The sequence below is a fragment of the Coenobita brevimanus genome, chromosome 64, assembly GCF_032717465.1.
Source record: "Coenobita brevimanus isolate Jiangsu-jjx chromosome 64, ASM3271746v2, whole genome shotgun sequence".
NCBI classification, from domain to species: domain Eukaryota; kingdom Metazoa; phylum Arthropoda; class Malacostraca; order Decapoda; family Coenobitidae; genus Coenobita; species Coenobita brevimanus.
Window position 1 is genome coordinate 25574113 of NC_137017.1, and position 25000 is coordinate 25599112.

The 25000-nt window shown below is 40.5% G+C and overlaps 1 protein-coding gene across 1 annotated transcript in view; it reads right to left on the reverse strand.

Annotated features, from left to right (window-relative positions):
• Positions 1-25000, reverse strand: part of LOC145404712 (limbic system-associated membrane protein-like) — a 55326-nt gene that overhangs the window by 22592 nt on the left and 7734 nt on the right. The gene's annotated exons all lie outside the window — the stretch shown is intronic.

Sequence of the window (25000 nt, forward strand, 5' to 3'; positions counted from 1 at the left end):
CTTAAATATTTAAATAACATCGATTGTCACCCACTCCCTTTGTGTGTGTGTGTGTGTGTGTGTGTGTGTGTGTGTGTGTGTGTGTGTGTGTGTGTGTGTGTGTGTGCGTGTTCATTAAGATAACACAAGGTCTAACAAAGCTCGTAATCATGCCAACACTGCGGTAACTGTACTCACGGGAGTCCATATTAGGTATACTGCAGGACCGTACCTTCGCCTCGGGGGGAGAGTGGAATTCAAAATTAGCCTTTCCTTATGCTGGCGAAGTACGAAGGATGGAGTGTTTGTAGTGAAGGCAACATGTGTCAGAGAGTAATAGCTGCAGTTATACTCCTGTGTATCAGAGTATATGCCATCGGGATAAACAGACAGGAGGCAAAAATATGCAAGTATATGAGAGGACAATTACCAGACCTAAGTTCATATGTCCATCACTGCTTGTACTTTGAGACATTGGCCCATATTTTTGGCTATGGCTGGTTAATATCTTTTTGTACGTTATTTATGCAGATGCGACACTGGGAGGATTTATGTAACACAAAAGAGGAGAGTATGATGTAATGAACAAAATCAATCGCTTAGGAAAAGGTGTTAGGCAGCTTTCATAATCAACCAGAATGCGGGGCACAGACTTGGGGTTAAACGCAGACCGCAAGACGGACACACTACCACTGAGCCGCCGTTGGTTTAAACGTACCGTGATTAACTTTTAGTGCCTTCGATCCGATAATGTGTTTTAATTATTTATTCCTGTTACCTCCAGTTAAATTAGTGTGAGTGAGGTGGAGGGGGAGAGGAGGAGGGGGAGAACAAGGATGAGATGGAGGGATGGAGAGGTGAAGGGGGAGACCGAGGTTGAGATGGAGGGATGGAGAGGAAAGATAATGATGTGAGGGGAAGGGGGGAGTTAAAAACAGGGCTGCCAAATGTCAGATGCCAGGACGACATGGGGGCGATTTGTTTGTGGCCAACTCTTACAGGATTAAGGCGTCCGGCCATAGATAGATGAATAGATAGATATATAGAAAGACAGACAAACCTCCAGCTACACCGTCATCTATCTCCACTACAAAAAGTCTCTCAGCTGAAATATAATGTTCCCGAGGTAGCAATAGATTCCACAATACGCCATCGGTGCGAAGTGACTAATATGGAAAGGAAATCGGTAAGGTGGCATTAAACCAGCGTTGCCATTGAATACACGGCGCATTGATTCGAATCCATAAATAAGCACAATCCATCACGGACACAAAAGGTTGGGTTGAAGGCTCGCCCCGCACACACCTGCTGTCTTCATATTAACACTCTCAGACTCTTATGACTCACTCTCAGTTGAATTAAATCGTCTGGTGGTGGCCGGGAGAGAATACTAGAGTTATCGCGACCATGAAAGAGTTAGACTGATAGAATTTCTGTCGTAAATAATTGTTAACGCGATTTGATATTGTAGAGCTCTCGTAGGTTAAGGAGGCTGCCTAACATCTCTTCCTTAGCGATTTGTTTTTAGATATGGCTGGTTTATATCCTTCGGCAAGTTATGTATGTAACATGAGGCGATATTAGAAGAATTAACATAAAGCAAGACAGTCAGGTGCATTAGGTAAAATAAATCGACAAGGAAAAGGTGCTGGGGAGCTTCTTTAGCCGATGAGAATACGGGCCTTAATATTGTACAGGTGGCAACAATAATATCACTCCACGTCTTCATCGAACAGTTCTAAAACTCTTGCACAATATTCTCAAAATTTTTGATGAACTTCGGAGATCGCAGTACTGGATTCCGAAACTAATTGCTCATTCTCTTTATTTATCGCGGTGAAGTGTTTCGATATTTATGCTGACGACTGTACCCGTTCGAAAGTATACGGGTTGCTCCATTTATAACGCTGCACTTCCACTCCGTCAGGCAATTTCTTGTGTGTTGTGGGGAGCCTGAGTCAGAGCAGGAAAAGACAATGGTACGACTCTACATGCTTTCCGTAGCACTTCATGACTAGCACCATATTCTAGTATTAATCTGTTTAGTCCAATGCTACGACTCTATTCTATTCATAGCATTTCTTTATGACCAGCACTATATTCTAGTGTTAATCTATTGTTACAGCTCAGCATTCAAGACGGACAGAGGATAGCTTTAGGCCAAGTTAGAATATAAAGAGTACAGTCATATGTCAGAGTTCCAAAATTCCCCAAACTCTGTACGCTCCTTTCGTCTTAAGCGTCCTCGGCGTCTTCGTCCTCGTCAGCTAAGTCACCCTCCTTAAGCATTTCCAGCATCAGTTCCTTCATACCAGCCACAAACTTTCTCCGTGTCGCAGAGAGGTTTCCAGTCAATAATCAAGGGCGTATCACAAACAAAGATGCAGAAGTGGGGGCTGTGGCCAGAAGTCAAAGCTTGGGTGCGTGGGCGGATGTTTTATCTATCTGTCTATCAATCTATCTATTTATCTATGAATCTACTACCTATCTGTTTTTCTGTCTATCTATCTCTCAGTCTATCTATCTATCTACATCCATATCTATATCTATATAGATATATATCTACCTATCAATCAATCAATCAATCTATCTATCTATAGCCAATCTGTGTATATGTGTGTCAGTCTGTGAGTTTGTTCGTTTCTTTCGCGAGAACGGTAAACGATATCGACCTTTTTTTTTTTTTTGCATTAGGTCGGGGAAAGTCCAGGGAATGACAAAAAGATATCGAACAAAAATGTTGGCAATTGCGCAAGACGCGACGGAGCAAAATTGTCAGAAATTGCAATACGCAACAATATGCGGAAATAATTTTTTCGACTTTATGGTCAACATTAGTCATTGTTAGCTCAACAAGGGTACCGTATGGAAACAAGGATAATGGTATTTCCAAACATTTATTTATATATTTTACTGCTCATCCGCGTCTTGCATTCAAGCATGTCCTTCTGGCTAGTTTATAAAATTGTCCCCTACAGGCTATAATATGTACTTGTAAAGTGACCTTTGTTAGCAAGTGACGAACGAGGGACCGTTTGTACATACGCCTATCATCATAATTTCATCTTAATGTAAACGTTTATTAACATTTCTGGTGAGGTAGATGAACAATAACAGAAGAATAACTGAGCTGGAATATTTACTTTTTTACGTTTTCTCACTCTCACGTTTTCTCCCTGGATGTGCATATAGCAAGGTGTCGTAACATTCATCACACGCGCAACGTTCAGTTCTCTGCTCTCGACTTGTCGTGTCAACTAACTGCGTCGGTAAACCCTTGGCTATTGATCGAATGATAAAATCCAGAAATGGGGCGATTATCCTTGCTGATTTCTTCCCCTAGACATAGAAAAAAAGTTCATGTAAAAGTATGAGCTCAATATCCGATATTTATTTGCTAGAATTCATGCAAGAAAACATAGTCTTGCGACAGGATTTTCTTTATTTAATTTATTTTTATTTTTTTATAATCAGAGTTCATAATGGAACATGTCAACCGAAGCCCGCTGTAAATTCCCTTGGAAAGCTGGGATTCCAAGTTTTTTTTTTTTTTTTTTTTTGTCGAATAAATTTATAGCTAAAAACAAAATTTATTGCAGGGTATCTATTGCTTGCTGAAAGAATCTCTTCTCTATATCACATAGAAAAGTTATTAGCCTCTGTAAACCATCACGGTGGGTCATGTCGTGTCTGGCTGGGCCGGGTCGTGTCGGGCCGCTCATCTCTTAGCTGAACGTAAACATCGCTTCGCCACGCTTGCTCGCTAGCTCATAATAATCTTAACATTCAGGTTGATATATACGAGACCACTTCTTAAGGTGCTAGTTATATCTTCCTTTAGCCATATCCTGTGCAATATTTCCTTTCAGAGGGCCGTCTTGATCTTGCTCCTCATTGTAATATATATTCCTACACAGTGGATTACATGATCTTTCGCTTTAGGATATTGTATGCAATTCACTTTTTAGGATGGAATATTGAATGAGTGGAGGTGGATTTTACTAGTCCCTGTTTATGAATCCAACACATTTCGTTTATAACAATGAAAAACGGACCAGATGATGATGATGATGATGATGATGATGGTAAATTTGGATGAGAATCCATATGCAGGAGTACACCCCAAAATGGGAATCAAGTATTGTCATCATCATCATCATCACCATCATCATCATCGCCAACATCACCATGACCATCATTATCAACATCACCATCATCATCATCATCATCATCATCATCACCATCATCATTAAGCATAAAGGTTGTTGTCCTCTAACTTGGCAGAGTCTGGATGTGAGCCTCAGGGCGCCACCACGATCACCCTTCATCAGTTACTGTCCAACTCTCTCTCTCTCTCTCTCTCTCTCTCTCTCTCTCTCTCCTGTCACTAATTCCTCTTTTCCTTCTACCCCTCCCCTCCTCTCTCTCTTCCTCTCCACGCCTTCTCACTCTCTGTCTGTCTGTCTGTCTCTTATTCCTCTTTTCCTCCTCCCTCTCCCTTCTGTCTCTCTTTTTCCTCCTAGCCAAGCCTCCGTTCTCTCTCTCTCTCTCTCTCTCTCTCTCTCTCTCTCTCTCTCTCTCTCTCTCTCTTTCTCTCTCATTTTGTTAGAAAACTCTAACTTTTAAACAGGACTTTTAAAGCGAACTGGAAACGAGGAAATGAAGTAACGACAAAATTAAGGACATAGAGAATGAGTAAAAACTGAAGCTAAATGTGGAAAATACTGAAAGGAATAAGTAAGCAAGGGAAGAAAAAGGTCTCCAATTGAAATGTCAGTCAGTCAGTCACCGAGGAAGTTTATAAAAGTCACCGTCCGTCAAAAGTCAATCACTTCATCAAATTCACTTTTAGTTTGATAGTTCTTCTCATGGTCCTAAGGGGTAGTTAAAATTCTCTTTCATCGCTCATTTCTATCGGTGTATAAGAATGCTGAAACTTTTTATAATGATGTCTTTTTTTTTGGTAAATTCTGCCTCTTAACAGACGATTTTATTCAGCTTGTGTCAACCCTCTGGTAGTCAAGGGGTTAATAAAGAGTCTTCACCATTTCGAAAACTCTATTCGAAGTTAAAACTGTCAAGAAACAACAATAACAACAACACCGACAATAATAATAATGATAATAATAATAATAATAATAATAATAATAATGCAATTGAGAGGCTGATGACCGTCTCTAACTCCTTCCCTATAGAAGGTTCCATTTTAGGTAAATATAATCGTCTGGTGATAGCGGAAAAAAACAAAAATAGTAATATGATAGAGTTAGCTAATGATCCACAGTCTACAGACGATATGACAGTCGATATTATTCGTTCCTCAACGTACTAATAAATGGGGTCGTGCTTAGGCTACTAACTCCTGCTACAGAGGGCTTGTGTTCTTTGCTGGTAAATGCGCTTCTCTTCGTTCATACAGCCACCAAACACCTCTTTATAAAGCTAGAGTGAATACTGAATACAAATACGAAAATCAAAATAATCCACTTGCTATCATTTAACTATTATGGAGACTTGATTGGTCCTTAAATTCGTCAGGATCCTGTACACCTAAATTCAATTGCCTCTTCTCAAGCTTTCGTTTTATTGCAGTGTCCGGGTACAGTTTAACAGTGTTGTCATGGTGCTGGAACTGGGTTTGGGAGCTCGCAGGCCAAAATGATGACGACTGTGAGATCGGTCGTGTTTGCAGCAGTGTTAACCATGATTGGGATCGATGCTGTTGGGTTAGGCTAGGTTAGGTTAGGGCGGGTTAGTATCATTTAGAGTGGAGTAAGTTACGTTAAGCAAGGTGAGGTTAGTTTAGGTTAGGTTAAATTAGGTCGGGTCCGGTCATGTCAGGTTTGAGTAGAGATAAACTTAGAGTAGATTTAGTAAGGTCAGGTCCATTTAGGTCAGCTGAGGCTAGATTATACTAGGTTGGGTCTGGGTAGGTTATGTGATATCATGTCAGGCTAAGTTTATTAAGGTTACCAAGGAAAGGATTGCGAACCCAACAAGATGAATATTGTGAGACCGATTTTGCTGGCAGGTATCAAAACTGACGCAGTGAAAATCAATGTATTTAGGCCCGGTATAAAGGGAAGTGAAGAACAACATGTTGATGGCCAGGTAGTTGAAGTACTTAGAGCAAAGTACTGGAGTTTACATTCTGAAGTAAAAAGACTCGTTAGACGTGATAAGAGAAGACTATATGATGAAAAGGCGACAGAGACAGAAATTAAATTAAGTAAAAATGACGGTCAGAGCACAAGAGTAGCGTATCAGGCCATAAAGGAGTTAACTGGGACTGAAAGGAGAAGGAAGGAAATACCTGTACGAGATAGAAATGGTAATTTGATGACTAAAGATTTGGATATAAAAGGAAGATGGAAAGAACACTTTGAATCTGTTCTAAATAGACCAATCCCAGCTGAAGAGGACATTTTGCCAGCCGAGAGAGATTTGCAGATAGAAACAGGGGATATAACTTTGGAAGAGGTAGCAAAATCTATAAAGGAGTTAAAGAATTTTAAGGCTCCAGGTGAGGATGGAATATTCCCTGAAATGCTTAAGGTGGAAAATGACGAGTTGATGAATGCGCTTTTGAAACTTTTTAATGTGGCTTGGGATAATGGTGGAATTCCAGAAGAGTGGAAAAATGGAGTGATTATAAAAATACCAAAAAAGGGAGATTTAAATGTGTGTGGCAATTGGAGGGGGATAACTTTGACACCTGTAGTTGCAAAAGTCTTTTCCAAAATCTTGTTGAACAGAATAGAGCCAGTAATTGATAAAATTTTAAGAGAAGAACTAGCGGGATTTAGAAAGGGTCGAGGTTGTAATGATCAGATTTTTATTGTAAGGCATCTAATGCAACAAGCTAATGAGATGAAAATGCCACTTAACATGTGTTTTGTGGATTTTGAAAAGGCGTTTGATAGTGTTTCACGTGGAGCTATGTTGAAAATTATGAGATTCTATGGCATACCAGAAAAGTTTGTAAATATTATTAGAAGCCTGCATGAAGGAGGTACTTTTTGTAAGGTAATGGTGGGTGGTTCTTTGAGTGATCCATTTCAAGTTAGGTCAGGAGTGATTCAAGGAGGAGTTCTTTCGCCATTGTTGTTTGTTTTGGTTATGGATTATGTTATGAAAAAGGTTGTAAGGAGAACAGGTGCAGGAATTAACTGGACAGAAAATAAGAAGCTGATGGATTTGGACTATGCTGATGATATTGTACTGATTTGTGGAAGTATTTACGAGATGCAGAGGGTGCTCGATTGTCTGGTGGAGGAAGGAGAAAAAGTGGGATTGGTAATAAATTGTGGAAAGACTGAAATTATTAATATGAACGTGGAGAACCAAATCGATTGTGTAATTGGGAATAATGTGGTGAAGAATGTAGAAAACTTTAAATATATGGGAACGATTGTATCATCTAATGGATCATTAAACAATGAAATTGAGGAGAGGATTAGACAGGCTTGGCGAGCTGTTGGAATGTTGAAATCTGTTTGGAATAATAATATGCTTTCGGTACATACTAAAGTGAAAATTTACAAGTCCATGGTTAGATCAATTTTAATTTACGGGCATGAGTCATGGTACAGTACAATTGCAACAGATCAGAAAGTATTAGGATTCGAGAATAAAATACTGAGAAAGATTCTTGGGGTAAAGTGGCAAGACAGAGTTACAAATGAAAGAGTAAGGGATATTACGAGAGTGGAACCAGTTAATGAATATGTGAGACTGTCTCGCTGGAAGTGGCTGGAGCACATATACAGAAAAGAAGGTTGTTTAATACAGGATGTGCCAGAGTGGATTGCTAGAGGAAGAAGGGGTAGAGGTAGGCCGAGGGAAACCTGATTGAGGACAATGAAAAAAGAAGCAGGAGAGGAGTGTTGGTGGGACCTGAAGGAGATGGCAAGAGACAAATATTGGTGGAGAGAGTTCATTGAGGCCCTATGCATCCCGTGGGGTGCCACAGGAAATAATTGATTGATTGATTGATAAAGGGACTGAAATTTGACCCTTGTATTCCAAGCTGTTACCGTCGCCTGCTGCATTTTCGGCCGTACTAGTCGGCTTCGAATATTTCATAACGCCTATTGCTCAGTGATATATTTCGTACACCATCGTGGGTGAGATGGAGGAATAGAATGGAGAGATAGAGACAGGGGGTGTAGGTTGGAGGAAGGGCAGTCAAATTGCAAAGGACAGGGTGACGTGGTTGCGATTTGTTTATGGTCACCCCTTACGAGATTAAATATATAAGAGAACGTAAGGTGTGAGATGGAAAATAAATCGCTAAAGAAACGGGGCTGCGAATTCTCCCACGCCAGTCAAAACAGGACCAAAACTGACATCACCCCAGGCTCACTCCCCGCTCCGACCTTGCAACGCGCCCCACTCGCTCTTGCTTTTGCACAATTTTTGCTTCAGTTGCCAAGGATTGCATGTTTCCTCATTCTGTTTGTCCTCATATTCTGCATAATCTTGTCATGGTTCTCGTACTTTTAATTTTACGTTTGTCTCATTTTCTTATTTTTCTCTTTATTTCCAAGTTTCCTTATTCTGTTTCTCTCTCTCTCTCTCTCTCTCTCTCTCTGTATCCTCCTCCTGTTTCTCGTACGCATTTCTTAATTTTCTTGTGTCCTCATTCTGATATCCTTCTCATATCTCCTGGCTCCCTTACGTTTCTCTCAGTTTCACATTTTCCTAATTCTGTGTTTCTCTCCTTTCCTCCATTATCATCTCCTGGTTCTCTTAGTCTTCTCTTCATTTTCCTCTTCCTCCATTTATTATTTTTGCTTCTTTAGTTCTACTCTTCTACTTCTCTCTTCTGTTACTTCGCCTCATTCTTACTGTACATTCACGTCGGCCTGTTCTGTTTCTTCCTATTATTCTTTTACGTCCTCCGTGCTCTCCTCCTCTTATTCATATTTCATTATTTTAACTCCCTGAAGCACAGAAAAAAAAGTTTCTCTGAAGGTCAGTTGCGAGAGCAAATTAATAAGAGCACTGCTGCTACTACTACAACTATTACTACTTCTACCACTACAACTACGAGAGAGAGAGAGAGAGAGAGAGAGAGAGAGAGAGAGAGAGAGAGAAAAAAAAAAAAACTGAAATATGTCCTCGACCTGATAGGGTTAAACTTTTATTTTCGTTGCGGCCTATGAGTTTTCTATTTTATTCCAGTTAACGTCAGTCGATTTTTATAAAACTTTCTGTCTGTCTGTCTATGTGTCTCAGAAATAAAACACGTAAGGAAGACGTGCGTGTAGTCTCTCTCCCTTCCTCCCCCTTCTCTGTTTCTCTCTCTCTCTCTCTCTCTCTCTCTCTCTCTCTCTCACGCATCCTGGCCAAGAACTTTGACAGGAAGCAACCATTCAAGTTCGTTCCAAAGTACTTGCTGAATCAACCGAGGGACCCAGACATCAAAGCACCCTCACACACACACACACACACACACACACACACACACACACACACACACACACACACACACACACACACACACACCTTTACACACACACTACTGCTACTACTGCTGCTACTGCTACTACTACTAAAGCGGTTAACTCCATGTGTACTATCACGAGCAGAAAGTACACCGACACATCCCTAGAGACAATGAAGACAAAAAGCGTTACATGAAATATTTATGTATGCTAGTAACAGGAAGCAGACAGCACCCTATACCCTTTTTACTTTATCCTGCCACCGAGCTACATGAAATACACTGCCAAACAAAAATCTGGGCCAGGTTAAGGTAGAAGGAGTATAGTGATGAGAAGGAAGGTTCTCTGACGCTGGGGGAGGAGTGAGAAATACGGAATGCAGGACACGATGCTGACGGAAAATAATAGGCGAACTTTTTTTTTCTTTCGAATAGTACACAGTTTCTGTCTCACCTGCGCCTATGCATTCATTTTATATATATGTGGACTTCCAATACAGTCTTTTAAGTGTCGGTACCAGGAATTCTTTACATCATAAGAATAAAATAAAAACCTATCTTTGTGAATAGTTAACCCCTATAATCCTGGGATATATTTCAAAATTTTATTCTTAACATCTTTTGACGATTTTCATCATCATCATCACCATCATCAACTTTTTTGCCCATTATAAACAGGATAGTAGGGACCCGGGTCTGGGCTATTCCCGATAATTATGACAAAGCTGACCAGCCTCATTTCGCTTAGTGGCATTGTGTGAAGAATAAACCCTAAACACCCCTCAGAAGGTAATCCTTGACAGATTCCAATTTCTAGCAGAGGGATATACATTAAACAAAATCCAATACATTCCTTCACTACAAAAATTTTCCCTAAAGCTAAATGAAATTGTCAGGAAGTAGCAAGAATAAAACGAAAATTATGCCCCCTATCTTAAGAAGTTAATGAGGTTCCAACTTCCACCCAATCCTTTCCTCTCTCTCTCTCTCCCTCCTGTCACCCCTTTAACTTCCGGCTCTCGTCTCGTGTGTCTTGCTCCCATCCTGATTCTCTCTCTCTCTCTCTCTCTCTCTCTCTCTCTCTCTCTCTCTCTCTCTCTCTCTCTCTCCCTGAATTCACTCTTTTCTTCGGCTTCTTCCCTGGTATCTCGCGCCACAATTGGGACGCTCGTTTGTTCGTCTTTATACTCTTTCAGTCTTCGTCCTAAACTCTGAACTGTTTCCCCAAATATATAATACTAGAGAGCAACGATGCCAACGAAAGGATGCATGAAATTATAATCCCCTTATTACAGAGACTTTTCAGCACCAGGATTCTTAATTTAATCTGTCTGGCTAATTATGCCATTTGTACGAGCTGGAACTGAAAAGTTCTAATAATTGTCTAATGAGCTGTAATGAGTGGTCAGTAATGCGTCCCGTTGCTTGTCGTACATTAGCCACTCCTCTAGTTGCCAATTACCATGGGAAAATATTACACCACGCGCCAGTGAACCGTAGCAAAGACAAGCTTAAGGTTATGGGACTCAAACGCCATCAACTCTTACGATAACCGAAACGCTTTTTTTTTTTTTTTTTAAGTCAAGGTCGTAAGTTAAGACAATGTTGCCCGTATTTTTTTTAAGTCGAAGGAAAATGCACACAACTGCTCCCAAGACGTAGGCTATGACTGTTGATGCAGCGTTCTACCTTAAAAATTTGAAACGCTGGTGTGAGACCTTGGGATGCAAAAAAATCGGTAAGTTGACTGTCGGGTGGCTGCTTCACCAGAGTTTCATGTCTAGCCACGCGGCGTTTATCATCTTGCAGTTTTTGGCTGTAAATAAATAAATAAATAGAATAACTCCATAAACATTTTTCACCCGACAAATGTGGGTGTTTCCCAAACTGGGGCTTATGCTGGAAGATTTTTTTTTTTAATTTATGAAACAAGTACACCGACAATGGCATCAAGAAAGGAGAGTTCCATCGATACTTGCTCGAGTGGCAGGAATGCTGGAACAAGTGCGTGTATGCAGGAAGGGGGTACTTTGAAGAGGATCACTGAAGTATGTGTCTAATAGTTAAAAGAATTGGGGTTGCCAATGATAACGAAATTGTCTTGGTTTCACACACACACACACACACACACACACACACACACACACACACACACACACACACACACACACACACTCAGAGATTCGTATTTGTCAGTAAAGAACAAAATATGAGTGGACGGAGTGGGGGGAAGCGGGAGAAGAAAATCAAATATGTAGGGTGAGTTTAAGCCAGTTATCCTGAGCTGCACTGCCACACATCACACATGCCTTCACACTCACACTATATTTTTATTGCCATCACACTCACACTATAATTTTACTGCCATCACACTCACACTATTATTTTATTGCTCAACTCACACTATAACTTCATTGCTCAACTTTGTATTACCGAACTGACCTTTGCCCTGCTGAGTGTTGCGTAGTCACTCTTTCCACACTTTCTCCTTTAAATTTAATGTTGTAAAAATCCACCATCAGACGTTTTTATCAAGCTTAGAAAAATCCACAAGCTCTGAGGGGATTATTGAAGACCATACATAATCTAGTTGGTTTAAAGTCTTTTTCTAATCATAGTAAAAATGTCTTCTAGCAAAAATAAAACCAAGATGTTACTGGGAGATATGAAGAGTATAATTATAAACCCCGCTCCCCCTTCAGATCGAAAATCTATCATAATCTAAACAAAATCGTCTGACAGTGGCATTATCAAAGGGGAAATGACGTCATTGAACTGAAGGAGTTATGTGGAAATTATATACTATAGACAATAAAACAGCACTGTACTCAAAATAAGATGTAAAAAAAAAAATCAGAGATGAGTTTCAAAAGTTTCAGAACTGAGTTTATGAAATTTCAGATCCGTGTTAAAAAATATTCAGAGCTGTGTTTCATAAAATTCAGGGGTGTTTCAAAAATTTCAGAGCAGTTTTTCAAAAGTATCACAGCCGTGTTTCAAAAATGTCAGAGCAGTTTTTCGAAAATATCACAGCAGTGTTTCAAAAATTTCAGGTGTTTCCAAAACTTAAGAGCTGCTTTTCAAAAACTTCAGAGGCATGTTTAAGAAATATGAGAACTGTTTCAAAAATTCCGGAGCCATGTTTTAAAATGACTAGTGATACTCGAACTTTTTCTGATAACTATGAGCTGGCCCCCTTTCAAGAGGAGACCGTATACGTTCAATCATCTCTACTACCAGATGATTTTTATTTCAGTTTGGGAGGATTAAGCCTCCGTTATAAAAATTGCAATAAACCACGTCAGTATAAGGGCGTCCTCTGTTAACATTTCTTTGCATCGACAGGCGATGTTATGCAGCACAAAAGTTACAATTACCCTGATTTTTGAATTATTTTTTGTGCCTGTAGGTCTTCCATTAGCTGATTGAAGTTTTCTCATAGCAAGAATATAGCACAAAATGAATAAGCGTGGTTGAACGGTCTGCAGAGATCCCTCCTTGAAATAAAAGCGCCTGGAGACAGCAAACTTAAAGTAAAAATATAAAACTGAAGATAAAACAGAAAATAAAATTGGTAAGTCTTCGTCACAGGAAGTGTTTCACCGTGTGTGTGTGTGTGTGTCCTTGCCTCTGTCTGTCTGTCTGTCTCTGTCTCTGTCTGTCTGTCTGCCTGTCTCTCTCTCTCTCTCTCTCTCTCTCTCTCTCTCTCTCACCATTTCCGTCGAAGTGAGCCATCCTACATCTTAAATCACCCTAACTAACAGAAGAGCATCATTCAGAGCCAAATTCTGCTCACGAATTTCCTCCACCCAGGGTAAGAAGGGGTTGAGGATGCACAAAAACTATGAATCACTAATGTACAGGCGGCTACAAAAATTCATGTCCCTCTCCCGCCTCTCTATCCTCGCCGGGGTCATCGATGTCTGGATGCGACGTTGAGAAATGTGTATATTATTATCCACCTTTAGGCATTAATATATTTCCAAGCGTCAGTGGAACTATTAGAGAGAGAGAGAGAGAGAGAGAGAGAGAGAGAGGCATCACTGTACCGAAAGGGTGGAAGAAGAACGCTCGAGTTTTATAGCTATCGAGTACACGAGAGACATTAATACGAACGGTTAATATTTGCTGAGTCCTAATTTTCCCCTAGAATAAGAGACGCAACAATCAAATTTCCAACCAGGTCTCTAATGGTATTCTCGGTGAACACGAACTATTAAGAAACAAATGAGTCCACAGTCTGACCGGCTCTAGATTTGATCTCTGGTTATTTTAATTTGGAGATGGACGTGCTAACCAACCCCGTGCTCCCCCTGAGAACGAGAGAACTCTGAAGGGGGGAGGGGAAGGAGAAGGGGGAAGGAGGCAGGGGGCAGGGGGCAGGGGGGCTTTTTCACGCTCAATAACTCCACGGCGAACCCAGCTTTGTGACTAGTAAAGATTTTTGGCTGGCGGGCCGAAGCGAAGCGCCGAAATGAAAAATAACGAAATATGTTTGAAAAATAGTGAAATGGTTTTGGGTACTGGCGAATTGCATTTTTATGTGTTTGTTGCTGAGAGAGAGAGAGAGAGAGAGAGAGAGAGAGAGAGAGAGAGAGAGAGAGAGAGAGTTTCCTTTTTTGTAGAAATAATGCGTGCGTATGTGTTTGTGTAATGTGTGTGTGTGGGGGGGGGGGTACCTGTTCCCATTATATCTCATGAACGGCTTGAACTATCAATTTGAAATCTTTAGGATATCAAGATGAAGCCAAAATCTTGGACTTGGCCAAAAGCATATTCTGGCGAGCGATTAGCATTCGGCTCCCGAATGCTTATCTTTGATTATATTACTGTGTTTAATTGTATGTACCAGTCTGGGGATTTCTATACCTTTACTACCTGGGCTAAAAAACGGCTCCGTCACAATGAGAAACATTTATGAAGGAACGCATATTAGTTCACTACAGACGGAAGAAAGTGGCAGGGAACAAGCAGGTAGGGGTTCATAAGTATTCACACCGGCTGCTGCAGAAATGCTGCCGTTTAGTGAGAGGAGATATCACAGAGACGCAGAACTGCAATTAAGTGACTAACTCTGCACAGTTATTACCTCAATCAAGCACACACACACACACACACACACACACACACACACACACACACACACACACACACACACACTGTCTGTCTGTCTTATATATGTATATATGTATATATATATATATATATATATATATATATATATATATATATATATATATATATATATATATATATATATATGTGTGTGTGTGTGTGTGTGTGTGTGTGTGTGTGAAAATGGGTCACACTTCAGTTGTACCATCATTCAACTCTAAACTCTTAGATGATGGTGATGATGAAGATGTTGATCATGATGATGATGAATGTGGTATTGATTTCCCTGTCCTGCGCGTGTGGATGCCGGCACAGATACAAGGTTGGTGTGAAGATTTATGAGAGGAAGAAAGTGTTTATGATGATGGTTCTCCAGCCCTATGAATACATTGACTTGATTGATGTTCCTGCCTTAACATCTCCCTCCCCCCACTCTCTCCCTCCCTTCCTCCCATCCTTCCTGTCGAGAAAACAAGCATTTTTATTATAGGCCTATAACAGAACTTCCGTCTTTCTATCTGCCTGTCTATCTGTCTTTCCGCCAATACATTCATACAATATATATATATATATATATATATATATATATATATATATGTGTGTGTGTGTGTGTGTGTGTGTGTGTGTGTGTGTGAAAATGAGTCACATTTCAGTTGGACCGTCATTCAACTTTCAGCTCTTTAATATCTATCTATCTATCTACACACACACACACACACACATATATATATATATATATATATATATATATATATATATATATATATAAAGGCTTCTGCCCCCCTCCCACCCACTCCCCCCCCCTCTCTCTATTGTGGCCGTATGATTTCCCTTGGGAGAAGGGACAAGGAAGAAGGAGAGTACCCTTGTATAGCACATTATTTTCTTGCTGCCACCAGGGGATTTATTCAAGAGGGGAGACGACCTCATACAGCGAAGGGTTTAATGAAGCCTACAACTAATGCCCTCTAACAAGAATTGTCTCATTAAAACGTAGATGAAATCGTCTGGAGATACCAAGTATGAACCACAGATTACCACACAATGAGGGACTGGTTACTCACGTAAACCGTAGGACGTCATTTTCGTTTCCTCTTCACTGCTGCCAGACGATTTTCTTGATCTTAGGAGAGGCTTTTCGAAATGAAGAAGTCATAATTAGCCTTTGATATCACAAAAGGCATCCCTTAAATTGAATTCAAAATTAACTGCCTCTAAAATTCTTCACCCCTTCAATCCCATGATGCTTTTATTTTTTTTCTTGCTTACGTCAGGCAATTTTATTTACAGTAGCTTTTATCGAGTCTCCCAGCAGGAGTTAATGAAGAATACGTACAGCCCCTGTAGTTCAAAAAAGCCTCTCTTAAGCTGAAAAAATCGTCTCTAATAGCAAGAATGAAATGGAAATTGGCGACACTCGATTGAATATATATATATATATATATATATATATATATATATATATATATATATATATATATATATATATATATATATATATATATATATATATTGTTACGGAACAGAGAGAGATAATGAACACTTCAAGTGAGAATACTAAAATCACTACTGTCCCGCAAAGTTCCAGGTTCAAAACAAAAGAGTTAGGTAAAATTACAAGTTAAAGTTTAATGCTCAAACTAACAACTAAACATTCAGGACTCATAAGGATAATGTAATGGCAAAACAGGTTACATATATGGTTAACTGCAATAGCCTCTATTAACACGAAATTAGCAAGAGTAAATTTATCTAAGTCAGCCCTGATAAAATGAGAAAACCGGATAATGCTCAGTTAATGCAAGATATATTATTACAGATACAAAATATTATTAATAATGGCTGACATCAAAAGCTCTACATGAATCACAAAGACCCTACCAGGCCCACGAATCAACACCTCAGGCCATACAGTACAAGAAAAATGGTAACAACACTTATACTCAAATTATACAGCAGCTAGATGGTTGGAGACTTCCTGAGCACTCACAAAGATAATACACTATACAGGGGAGGACAGATGTAACCAAATGAGGAGTAGATCTAAGTGGCAATTAATGCAGAGACTGAGCTCATTATATAGGGGCCGGCACAGCTTGATTCAACTTGCAAGAAGGACGCGCAAATGAGGGCACATAGGACGAAGAGTTGACACTCCTGCTCTGAACAACAGAAAGAACGACTTACTCTACTATAAGGGGAGAAGGGGGGAGTGAGGTAGAACACGCAAGCCTGGTCACTATGGTAGCCACGAGGCGAATCGTGATCAAACATGCAGCATACTGTACGTTAGAATTATACAAAGGATGATGAAATCATAGGCTATGTAACACCTCCCCACAAAGAAAAAGAAATTTACAAAGAAAATTTCTTATTACTCTAAAACAATCTGTGTAAAGTCTAGATAAACAATCTGCAATAACATTTTCTTTCCCCTTGACATGTTGTATGTCTAATGAATACTCGTGAAGAAGTAGACTCCATCTTGTCAATCTCTGATTTTTATCTTTAAACTTACTAAGGAATTTCAGTGGGTTATGATCGGTATAAATGACTATGGGGTCAAAACCAGAACACAAATAAAATGAAAAATGCTGTAAACCCAAAATCAAGGCCAAAAGCTCTTTCTCAATAGTTGAGTAGTTCTTTTGAGGTGGAGTGAACTTCTTACTGTAATAAGATACAGGGTATTCAATACCCTGATCATCCTCTTGCAGCAAAACAGCCCCAGCTCCTGTATCACTTGCGTCAATAGCCATCTTAAAAGGCTTAGGAAAATTTGGAGTAGCGAGCACTGGCTGACTTAATAGGATAGCTTTAAGTTTACTGAAAGAGGATTCACAGTTATCGGTCCAGACAAATTTAACTCCCTTTTTCAGTAGGTCTGTAAGTGGTGATACAAGAATTGAAAAGTTAAGAACAAATCTCCTGTAATAACCTACCATTCCGAAAAATCTTTGTAGCGCTTTCCTACTTTTAGGTCTGGGAAGATCACTTATAACCTGAGCCTTAGCTCCTGGTGGTGCAACGTGTCCATCACCAATTACGTACCCAAGGTACTGAACTTTAGCTTGACCAAACTCACACATTGATAAATTAGCTACAAGATTAGCCTGAACCAAACGCTCAAGAAATTTACAGACATGGCATAGGTGATCTTTCCAGTTGTCACTGAAGATTAATACATCATCAATATAAACAACACACCCTGCCAAACCCTCTGTTACAACATTCATGAGCTTCTGAAAAGTGGCTGGTGCATTCTTCATACCATATGGCATTACAGAACATGCAAAAGTCTTTCCTAGTGTTACAAAACATGAGATCTCCCTAGCACGTTCAGTCATAGGTACTTGCCAGTATCCCTTTAACAAATCAAACTTACTTATGTACCTAGCCTTTCCGATCTTGTCTACGCAATATTTCACGCGAGGGAGAGGGTAAGTGTCTGTTTTGGTTATCTGATTAACATGTCTGTAGTCGATGCAAAGCCGCTGTGACCCCCCTGGCTTAGGGACTAGAGTGACAGGAGAACTCCATTCGCTCTGACAGGGCTCAATCATCTTGTGGTCCAACAGGTAGCCAAGCTCCTTCTGGATGAGAGGAACTTTCACTGGGTTCACACGGTAAGGAGGCAGTTTAATTGACTTTGCGTCTCCAACATCGACATTATGCATCAACACAGTGATTCTTCCTGGAGTGGCACGGAACACTTGCGGGTACTCCTGCAGTAATGCCGAAAACTCCTGCCTTTCCTCGGAAGCTAGATGAGAAAGCTTAGTCTGGAGATCATTCATGATATTAGGATTCTTCCCCAAACTATCACTCAGGCTCATGCTGCATGGGAGAACTTCACTTGCAGACTCGGGTGGAACAGCTACAGTGCAGACTGGGTTATTTTCGTCCTGCCTGTGATATAACTTTAGCATGTTGATGTGACAAAGTTGCTTGTTCTTTCTACGATCTGGTGTGGCGATGACATAGTTGACATCACTGAGTTTCTTCTCCACGAAATAAGGACCACTAAACTTGGCTTGAAGAGGTTGCCCATGCACCGGGAGCAGGATCAAAACCTGATCTCCTGGCTGAAAGTGGCGTAACCTGGACTTCTTAACATACCAAGTCTTCATCTTCTGAGCAGCTCCTAAATTCTCTCTCGCCAGCTGTAAAGCAGTGGACAGCCGTTCTTTGAACTTCATCACATACTCCAGCAGGTTGACGTCATCTTCCTCCGACAGCCAGCATTCCTTGAGTAGCTTAAGGGGTCCTCTTACTTCATGGCCAAACAGTAGTTCAAAGGGTGAGAAGCCCAGTGATTCATTTGGAGATTCTCTTGCGGCAAATACAACGAATGGAAGACCTTTATCCCAGTCTTTCTGATGTTCCAAACAGTATTTCCTGAGCATCGATTTGAGTGCTTGATGATATCTCTCCAACGCTCCTTGGGTCTGGGAATGGTAAGCTGAAGACGTGATCTGGGTGATGCCCAACTCTTTCAGAGACTGCTTGAAAACATTTGACGTGAAATTACTTCCCCGGTCTGACTGTACCTCCTTGGGCAGACCAAACTTGGTGAAGAACCCTAGCATTTCCTTAACCACGTTCTTTGCTGAGATATTTCTAAGTGGAATGGCTTCAGGATAACGAGTAGCCATATCAATCAGGGTCAACACATAAGAAAATCCTGAAGAAGTCTTAGGAAGAGGGCCCACAATATCCACCAACACACGGGTGAATGGCGCCTCAAAAGGAGGAATGGGAACTAGAGGTGCAACCTTTTCGGTCTGATTACACTTCCCCACAACTTGACAGGTGTGACAAGACTTACAATACCAGGAAACATCTCTGAAGATACCTGGCCAGTAGAAGTGTTTCAAAATGCGTGCCACAGTCTTCCTCACTCCAAGGTGTCCTGCCAAACTGGAATCATGAGCCACTCTAATGATATCCTGCCTACAAACACGAGGGATGACAACTTGATGTACAACCTCCCATTCACAGTCGGCTGATGCTGTTGGGGGTCTCCACTTTCTCATAAGTACTCCTGACTTTATATAATAACAAGTAGAAGCACCAGCTGACTCTTCCTCACTGCAAACAGAGTTAGCTAGACCTTTCAACTCAGGGTCAGCAACCTGCAACTCAACCAACTCTTGACGAGATAAATTATCAACACTACGGGGTACTGCCTCATCTGGTGAGTGGTCCAAATTAGCAAGAAAAGTGTCAGCTAGGATAACATCATCATCATCATTATCCTCTAGGTCACCAGTAACTTTAGACTTAGCCCTAGTGACAGCACATGCAGAGAACACATCAGGGACATCACAATCCTGGGTCGCAGTCACTGGTTCACTAGACAACTGAGGAGCTGGACACACTTGACTTCCACCAATATCATTTCCAAGTAAGAAAGTTACACTTGACATTGGGAGTGTCTCAACCAACCCAACCATAACGGAACCATTAACAGAACCAGACTCTAAATTCACTCTGCACAGAGGGACAGAGAAGTAATTATTCCCTACACCTTGTAAGATTACAGTTTCATCAGAGGAATTAACATTAGAGCCTAGAACACTGGTCAGCATAAGGGATTGGCAAGCACCTGTATCACGATATATTTTAACTGATTTCCTGTCATTACTGTCCAGAGGACTGACAAAACCATCAGACAGGAAATTAGCACATGAACTCTTGAGAGTGTCACCCACGTTACTGCTCAAAAGAGGAGCTTCATCATGAGAATTTAAGTTACCCCTCAAAGCAGGTTCAGTTAACTCAGTTAAAGAATTCTGGGAACTCTCAAGGGTGGACACTAGACCAATTGACTGAATATTTAAAGACTCCTTTTTGTTCACATCACGCTGTCTCCTGAAACATTTCTCCATAGTATGACCAAGCTTACCACAATAAGTACATTTACTTTTCTGAAATCTAGAGGTGAAGCTGGTATTTACTTCCTGAGAAACATCATCTTTATTCTCTTTCCTGTTACCTGTACTCTGAGTAGAGGCAACGTACTTACTCTTAGCTTTCCTTTTTTCTTTAGAATATCTCTTGTGAGTGAGAACATATTCATCAGCTAAAACTGCAGCATCAGACAAATTATCTATTCTTTTCTCATCAAGATATAGGCTTACATCTTTATTAATACACCTTTTGAAGTCCTCCAGCAAAATCATCTGCTTAAATTTATCAAAATCAGAATTTACATTCTTAGAATTTAACCACTGCTCTAACAGATCTTCTTTGATTTTTACATACTCAACATGGGATTGCTTATCTTGCTTATAAGTTGTCCTAAATTTTACTCTATAGGCTTCAGGAACAAGCTCATAGGCCTTAAGAATCAAGCTCTTAACTACATCATAATTATCAGACTGATCCTGAGGCAAAGATGCATAAGTTACTTGACCTTTACCGGTGAGAACAGACTGAAGGAGTACTGGCCAATACTTTTTGGGCCAATTAAAACCTGTAGCTACCCTCTCAAACAACTGAAAATACTTTGTTAAATCAGATTCATTAAAAGGAGGGACAAGTTTAACATTTTTAGCCACATCAAAATCATCAGAGGTAGATGATCCAGTTCCACCTTGTTTCATGCGATACTCATGGTCTGCCTGAATCCTAGCAAGTTCAATTTGTGCCTGAGCCTGTGCCTGTGCCTCCTGAATACGAGCCTGAGACTCAGCCTCCTTAGCCTCAGTCTCCTTAGCACAAGCCTGAAACTCGCCCCCTTAGCACGAGCCTCCTGCAGGGCTAGGTGTAACTTAGCTATTTCAATCTGCGTTTGCTCATCTGGAGGAGTTACATTAAACAAGCTTTTATTAATCATGTCAACAATTTGATCTTTAGAATGATGAGAGTGAACAGCAATTCCCAATTGTTGAGCAACAAGCTTAAGTTCATTCTTTGTTCTGTTTTATACATCACACACTGTTTGCACATTTGACAAAAAATCTTTGGCTTCATCAAGAGTAGTAATAGTAGACATCATGAATAAATCACAGTCACAAAATATCAAGCAATATCCTTATGACAATATCCTGAATATCCTGGCGAGGTCGCCAAATTTATGTTACGGAACAGAGAGAGAGAATGAACACTTCAAGTGAGAATACTAAAATCACTACTGTCCCGCAAAGTTCCAGGTTCAAAACAAAAGAGTTAGGTAAAATTACAAGTTAAAGTTTAATGCTCAAACTAACAACTAAACATTCAGGACTCATAAGGACAATGTAATGGCAAAACAGGTTACATATATGGTTAACTGCAATAGCCTCTATTAACACAAAATTAGCAAAAATAAATTTATCTAAGTCAGCCCTGATAAAATGAGAAAACCAAATAATGCTCAGTTAATGCAAGATATATTATTACAGATACAAAATATTATTAATAATGGCTGACATCAAAAGCTCTACATGAATCACAAAGACCCTACCAGGCCCACGAATCAACACCTCAGGCCATACAGTACAAGAAAAATGGTAACAACACTTATACTCAAATTATACAGCAGCTAGATGGTTGGAGACTTCCTGAGCACTCACAAAGATAATACACTATACAGGGGAGGACAGAGATGTGAACCAAATGAGGAGTAGATCTAAGTGGCAATTAATGCAGAGACTGAGCTCATTATATAGGGGCTGGCACAGCTTGATTCAACTTGCAAGAAGGACGCGCAAATGAGGGCACATTGGACGAAGAGTTGACACTCCTGCTCTGAACAACAGAAAGAACGACTTACTCTACTTACTCTACTATAAGGGGAGAAGGGGGGAGTGAGGTAGAACACGGAAGCCTGGTCACTATGGAAGCCACGAGGCGAATCGTGATCAAACATGCAGCATACTGTACATTAGAATTATACAAAGGATGATGAAATCATAGGCTATGTAACAATATATATATATATATATATATATATATATATATATATATATATATATATATATATATATATATATATATATATATATATAGGCTATATATAGAGAGAGAGAGAGAGTGCTAGAGTATAGTGTCCTCAGTTGAAGTAATTAATTAAGGGGCTATTGTGCTAAAAAATAATAAAAAATATTGAAAAATAGAGAAGAGCAAAAAACAGCAGATAAAAAGTAGCAAAACAAATCAGTAGAAACTCAATGCTCATTTTACTCTAACTTGGCTTGATATTGCTGTACCTCCATCCTGAATGCCTATGTAAGGAGATATTAGCACAGGAAAATGATGCTAGTCATGAATAAGTGCCCTGAAAGGGTGTAGAACCCTAGTTTTGTGTTTCTCTGCCACTAAGCTACGTGACACAAGCCTCAAATGGACCAAAAGCTGGGTCAAGTTAAGGTGAAAAGCACATGGTAACTTTTTAAAAGAGAAATATGATGCTAGTCAGGAGGTGCCGTGAGAGGATGCATAACCGTCGTACTGCATTGTTCTACCACTGAGCTACGTGAGATAAGCCTCAGAAGGACGAAAATCTGGGTCATGTTAAGGTGAAAAGATATAGTAAGGAGACGAAGCTCACGAGTCTTCAATCCTTCAGGACATCGATGTAGGTTAAATCAATGTCATACCTCACTGGGCAGGCGTGAAAGGTAATATTTTTGTCCATGAAATATTTCCCTATCGTATCGAATGGCTGAAGAACTATAAAAGGTACATATTTCTTATTGATACAATGCTTTTTCTGACGAACTAGGGTGTTTTCTTTGGTTATGTGAGTTAGGGTGGATGTGTTCAGTACTACATGATGTTAAATATTCTCATTCATACATAATTACATACATACATACATACACATTCTCTCTCTCTCTCTCTCTCTCTCTCTCTGTTCGGCCAAAATATCCGCCCCAACTCATAACTCACCCGGCTTAGTGACCGTAACACCGACTGCCGCGACCGAGGGCAATATGAACCAACACTGTGATGGACGCGGTAGCTGCATTCTCTTTAGCCCATCTAGTGTGCTCTGATTTACTCTTGTGACCGTCAGATTACGTTAGGGAACTTGGGAGTGACGCTTGGCTGTAAGGGGAGCGAAGAAAAAAAATGAATAAGGAAAAGAAAAAAAGGGAAATCAATCTATCCCTCAAGTAGTAGTAGTAGCAGCAGTAGTAGTAGTAGTAGTAGTAGTAGTAGTAACTCGAGCTTATCTGAAATGTGAAACCAATGGACTGCAGGCTCAAGTTGCCCTCATTCTGCTGTTCACCGTTCACCTTTCGGGGGATAGTGAGGGAATTAAGCTACCTTTGTATAACCTGGCAGAAGAGTTGCTCAGTTACATCGGCGCCACCTCGTGAAGGCGCATCATGCTAACACCCTTTCGCAATGGAGTGGGAGTGCTGGAGAGGGACGCCTTCATGTCGTGGCACTATTATAGCTGGGCGGTTCTGTCACCCAGTTTTACATGCATCCCTCAACTCCCTCTCTATCTCCAAAAGAAAAATGATGAACTGTCGCGAAAGAGCAACTTCAGCCTGCAGTCCACCGGGCTAGCATTCATTTAAGCCTACATTTGCAATTATTACTATTCTCATCTCATCCTAACCTGGCCCACATTTTTGTCCTATTGCTCAATGGTAGAATAAGTTAGCACTGGGCTCAAGGTCCTTTCCATTCCACTTGTTCGTGACTAGCACCATATTCCAAGGTTAGTCTATTACTGTAACTCAGCCTTCACGACGGAAAGATGGAAACTTTAGACCAAGCTACATGATGTGGGCGAGATCCACAAGCAGGAAATACGTATGTGTTCAGTGACATCGCAACAAGCCACACTTACACTCATCATTCAAGCTTCTGAATTCCTCGGCTCCACCTCACAGGCGCAATCATCCGCGCATAAAACCGGGCATCATTACATCGGTAGGACAGGAGTCACTAAAGCTCCTGCCAAGTTAAAAAATGGTGCAGGGTTTGTCATGTGACTCTCCTTGCATACTTTACGCATCCATTATTCTCATTCGTGTCCTGTTTACCTCTTCACACACTCTCTTATAATATCCAATGTCTTTTCGGTTTCCACGTTGCCACCTTTTCGTTTCGCAGCTCTATCACTTAGCTCCGTGTTCTGCATGTTACAGCTTAGCATTCTCTTGTACGTTACTGATTTATGTCGATATTAAAGAGATATATGCAGCATACGAGATAGTTTTAAGGTGTAACACAGGAACAGAGGTTACGAAACTCACACCGAGATTACGGAGCGTCGCAGTCATAAATATGTTTTTCACCACCCTGTTCTGTGTGTGTGTGTGTGTGTGTGTGTGTGTGTGTGTGTGTGTGTGTGTGTGTGTGTGTGTGTGTGTGTGTGTGTGGGTGGGTGGGTGGGTGTGATTGTGGGTTGTGTGTGTGTGTGTGTGTGTGTGTGTGTGTGTGTGTGTGTGTGTGTGTGTGTGTGTGTGTGGGTGGGTGTGATGGTTGTGTGTGTGTGTGTGTGTGTGTGTG